Source organism: Scardinius erythrophthalmus (genome assembly GCF_964197995.2).
Source record: "Scardinius erythrophthalmus genome assembly, chromosome: 15".
Taxonomy (NCBI): domain Eukaryota; kingdom Metazoa; phylum Chordata; class Actinopteri; order Cypriniformes; family Leuciscidae; genus Scardinius; species Scardinius erythrophthalmus.
The window spans coordinates 33,908,022-33,913,792 of NC_138235.1; the positions used below are offsets into that span (position 1 = coordinate 33,908,022).

Sequence of the window (5,771 nt, forward strand, 5' to 3'; positions counted from 1 at the left end):
AAAAGGAAGATTTGGCATTATAGTACAACAAATTGAAAAGCAAAGAAAGTGCATTTGGTGCTGTATCGATAGCTAGGTTTACATGCAGACAAATCCGTTTGTGATCAGATACAGATGGCTCAGTCGGATTGAAAACGTGACTGAATAAGAAAAAATTAAGCATATAAAAGCTTTCTCAGTTGGATTCAAATATACCTTGCACACGTGAGGAATATATTTACATACATTTTATGTCTTACAAATGAGCGTATATGTTTATTTAGTACGTCACGTTTTATGAATTGGTCAGTGGAGGACACTGAATATTTTTCTTTAGCTTTCTTTTTGGATATCATGTCATCAAGGCAAAAATGCAGCAAGTGTGCAAGTTTTGTTCAGAATACATGAGCAAATGAATATGTGCAATTGCAAAGTTTAGGGTTTATATAAACAGTACTTTTAGAAACGGAAATCCGATTGGATTCATTTCGACTGATGAAAGTATGCATAAACTAATGTATTTAAGCATTCTTTTGCTAGCAGTGAGAATGTGGGAACTGTTTTCTGGCAATAGTTCTCATAATTATTAATATACAATACACAAAATGCAGACAAGATTGTTGTCATCATCCACAATTAAAACTTGACCTATAATACTTAGAGGTGAAAAGCGCAAATAAATTGCAAATAAATACACTGGAAATGATGACAGCTTCCCATTTTAAATGATGACATTGTGGTGGCGTTCGTGTGCAATTACGTTGCAAATATGATCCTAAGACATGACTTAAACACTGTATCAGTCATGTCATGATAAGAGAGACAGAGAAAGCCTTTACATTTTGATAAAAGATTAAGAAAAACCTTTTTTTAAATGTACACCAACTTCTCTGTTAAAAATTAACAAAATTTAAATAATAAGTCAATACATCATCAATCCTTCTTCCAAAACGTGGTAAGCCTAGAGTCACTATGGTAAGCCTGTTATAAGTGTTTATATTTAAGACCCGTCGGGATGGTTTTCGCAAGAAACTGTTCATACGTCACTCGCCTGTGCGTGTCTTGTAACTCGTCATATCCGAAAATACAGTTGCTTCGGCTCTTTTGACGCGTGTATGGTGTGGGAGTGGCAGTTGTCACAAAAAGCGAAAAAGACTGACATTGAGCAGCTAAATCTTCAACCTCTGGAGAATGACCGTTTTAAAGGGGTGGTATAATGACCTTTTCACAAGATGTAAAATAAGTCTTTGATGTCCTCAGAGTGTGTATGTGAAGTTTTAGCTCAAAATACCCCATAGATATTTTTATATAGCATGTTAAAGTTGTCACTTTTTGAGGGTGAGCAAAAACGCACCGTTTTTGTGTCTGTTCCTTTAAATGCAAATGAGGTTCTGCTCCCGGTACAGAGGGCGGAGCTACAACAGCTTGTGTCCTTTTACCTCACACAGACATGCACTGGAAATTTCAAAAACGTTTAGCCTTTTATGTTCAAACCGAAGTCAGAAAGATGGAGAGACTCCAGAAGAAGTGACAACATGTCGACAACATTTCTGAATGGTTAGTTGGTGAATTTATGTAGCTTATGTGTAGTTATCTTCTAGTGATTGATTAGCATATTCTGTCATGATAATGTATAAATCGCGTTCCTGGGGGCGGGGTTTATGTAAATTTTAGGGTTGGTGATGACACTAACCCGGGAGGAATGTCGCGTAGTCCCTACCAGCCGTTTGTTGTAGTCCTTAAAAAACGATTTCTTTAAAAGCAAATATCTCCCTTTGCTTTGAACTTTGAGCATTGTAACTTTGCAGATGTTGTTTATGCTCAAACAGCAACAGTACACACTAACTAAAGTTAGAAAAGTGAAATCATATTTAACCACCCCTGTAAACAATCGCTGAACAGAAGAGACTCTGCTGGGAAAAAGAGAATGTGACGGAGCTCGTAATAAAACCAGAATCAACATTGGCTTGGCTTTTCAGAGATGGCGAGAATTGAGGGATTTGAAATGTTATAAAAGCGATGTGGCGATTGCATTTTTATTACTCAACAAGTGAGTAAGGTCTTTTATTGAACAGATAAATTGCAGCTCTCTAACGGAGTTCACTGTAAAGCATCATAAGGCCATTTCATTATGGTGAAATTAAATTTAAAATGACATTTTTTGTGATAAGTTCTCCTGTGCGTATAAATACGAATAATCCACACAATTATTAGTGAATGAGACCCATTGTTCTTTTTTTTAACCGCTATAGAGGGCCAAAAGTTACATAGCGTAACTTTAATAACCTGCATTGATGACAAATTTGTATTTTTATGTTATCTTAAAGTTTTGGTCGATTTTGAAGTCTTACTGATCACATGAAATGGCCAAAGCATCTCAGCAAGACTAACAATACTGCTACAAAAAACAAGACCGCCATATGAAATCCACCCGTCAGCAAAACAAGAAGCCCCTTTTGCCACAAAGCATACTCGTAAATCAGAATGACACGAAGGCTGATAGTCTCTGATAGGCTGCTTTTATTGGTGCCCAGTGGCTCTATAGGAGCTTGTCTGACTGCTCACATATGCTACCTGCATCTCGTAAGAAACCCATAAACTGATGGCACACAAACTTGGGGAGGCATCTCTACCCAATGATTTGCAAAGAGAAGCCACCGAGGGATCAGTGATCCTCAATTAATTCTGTCAGGAATGTGTTTTCAGCAGGCCAGATGCAGTGAAGATACCACATGAGGTCCCAAAGCGGGCCGCAGTGAGCGTTAACATTGACGCGGTCGGATAACAAAGAACGGCTGCTATATGAGATGCAAGGTGACTTATCAGGTACGTTTAGGATGGACAGAAAGAGTGCACGTCCACCTGGAAAACTCGATGACAGACGGTCTCTTATTTAAAACACATGTATGTGTGTGTGTGTGTGTGTGTGTCAGACTTATGCAAAATTTACCACCTCACACTTCCCATGAGGCTGTCTTTGCGGAAACATTCCTGAGTGGAGAGCGCTGCTGATGGGAACTAGGTCTAATCTGAAAAAAGCTCCACTTCTCATGTCAGAGGAGCTCATTGTGTTCCGACGGTGATGAGCGAGAGGGAACCAGGTTTGTTATGCAAGTCCGGGCTACTGTTTCATCTAAAGCGGACATTTCCTGGCCACAGGCACTTTACAAACTATTTAAGGGTGTCAAAAAAGAAGTTTGTGAGTGACACTGACCTTTTCATGACAATGAGTGTGTAGGTATATGTGAGGGTGAATCTCACAAAGAAATGTGTCATTGGTGTCATATTTCACCTGAAAATCAAAAGAAAAAAATCAAAAGATATAATATAAAGATATCCACACACACACACACACACACACACACACACACATATATATATATATATAGTCACAGTGTTGCTTTTTGATTATTCACACAGAATAAAATGTAGAAAATTATTTTAAAAAAATTTAAGGGGAATATAAAATAAAATAAGGGGAAATTATTATATTATTGTATTATTATACAATATATAATTATTTGTATTATTATACAAAAGGGGAAATTAAATGTGTAATATATTATATGACATACTGTGTATATGTACAGTATGTATATGTATAAAAGAAAACAAAAAACTTTATAAACAAAGAAAGGCAATTAATAAAATTACATTAAATACAGTTCAATAAAACCTACCACACTGTACTTTCAACTGTACAATTTGTTTGAAATTATAATTTTTCAAAAATGATGGGCCATATTTACTAAACAGGGTAATTTAGCATGAGAGTGCAATTCCAAAAAAGCGCTGATTAGAGTGGAAAGTTCTTCGCGTCATCTACTGACGATAATAACACAAACACTGCTGGATCATTTCCATAATGACCAACGCAATCTACCAAGAGCAGCACAAATTAGCATTTGGTTTAAGACGTGCTTTTTTTTGGCTGGTTAATAATGGCGCAAATACCAGTAATTTGACGAGCGCAAACCTTAGTAAATCACCTTGTCAGCCTCAAAGATAACCCTGTCCACGCCTTTTCAGCGCTAATTTTATTTTTTGCGTGTTTTTAGTAAATCCTGACAGTAGTTTTTAACGGCAAAAGAGGGTTTGCACTGGTGCAAGCTGTTGAATTAATTATAATATGTGTGCTAAATATCACAATGCAAAACTATGACAACTGCTTGTCATGATTTTGAATTTTTTTCACTAAGCAAAAATCATAAAACTCTTATAAAGAATTAGTTTTCTTTAAAACAGGCATAATTTACCATTTTTCACCCGTTCTCTGACACCTGGGCCCGATACATACTATTCACAAGTGAATGCAAATGCAAAGACATATTTTCTTTCCAGTGAAATTCTCGCATGACTGAGCAACAGTTGGGTGAGTCAAACAGGCTTTTTTACTACTGTACCTTTAATACTTTAAAGACCTCAGTTGTGATTTGATAACTGTTTGCATGTGAAATCAGTATTAACACTTGTTTTCCATGATTTGAATCCTTTAAATGACAACTTTAAACATATGGCATGCATAGAAAATTAATTTACCAGCCAATTAACTGACTAAGCATCTGCAGACTCTGGTCATGTGACAGCGTTGACAAGGATTCAATGACAGCTTTATTGTGGGAAATTTGCAGGGGCCGCACTGCATGCTCAACATCTTTGAGAATAATTCGCAAATGCGAAAAATCTCAATCCCAGAATCCCAAGCAAAGACTTTCAGCTATTCTCACTTGCCCGTGGTTATGACAGGTTGCAAAGCCGGCCTTCTCATCTCTCTGATGACCAACAGCGGAGGCGTTCTGATCTCGAACCCTGGCCCACCGGACCTCAAAGCTCTAGACCACCACACCTCCCGTCTCCACCAGCAGAACACTGTCACAACTGACGTTATCATGTCGAGTATTGCGCAGATAGGAAGGCGTGTTTGACCCAGGAGAGTGAAGACTGACCTACTTTGGGCGATTCCACTCATTTCTGCAGGCAGGGACAGCAAACTAAGGTTTGAAGGACACACCAGACCTACCTGCTCTCTCATGCTTCAGCTCAATGTCTGCTTCTTGGGGATTTGTTAACTTGGAAGACTTTAAAAGTTGACCTAATAAAGCAGTGTTTCTTGAGCCCTGGGACGAATCTGACTGCAAACCTGAAAACATAAAAAGTTTTAGGGTTATCAACTAAAGGAAAAAAACATTCAATTAATTATATGGTGATTAGTTAATCAAATGTATTGCTATTATATCTATATTTGCTGAGAAAAGACCCCAAATTGAGATCATTTAATGACATTTTATTACTGGGTTAGATGAGTAAATCATTGGATAGATGTTAGAAGTCGATATATTCTGGTTTTCTTTCCATATACAATATATGTGTGTGTTTTGCATAAAGAATGTTAAGTACTTTTAATTGCACTTCACAATTTGTTGTAAATATATATATAAATTATAATTATAAATTATTCTATGTATTTCTTCATTTAAAATACATGAAGTATATATATATATATATATTTAATCTAAGCGCACACTTTTATGTTGGATGCGATTAAGGTTAATTGCATCCAACATAAAAGTTTGTGTTTATATTAATAATATATGTGTATGCACGTGTATATAAACACACACACACACACGTACGCGTTTGTGTGTATATTTATATGTATATAAATAGATTTGTGCATGTATATATACACACACAAACACGTGCACACACACACATTTTTAATGAATAATGTATATTTAATGTAATTTTAATTGTAATTTAAAGAGAAGTCTAATGGCAGGGGAGGTTGTGGG

General features: G+C 36.5%; 1 protein-coding gene across 1 annotated transcript in view; it reads right to left on the bottom strand.

Moving 5' to 3' along the window:
- Positions 1-5,069, bottom strand: part of tshz2 (teashirt zinc finger homeobox 2) — a 131,620-nt gene extending 126,551 nt beyond the window's left edge. The window contains exon 1 of the mRNA XM_081386767.1: positions 5,000-5,069. The gene's annotated coding sequence lies outside the window, so the exon portion shown is untranslated. The remainder of the gene's footprint in view (positions 1-4,999) is intronic.
- Positions 5,070-5,771: the final 702 nt, after the last annotated feature.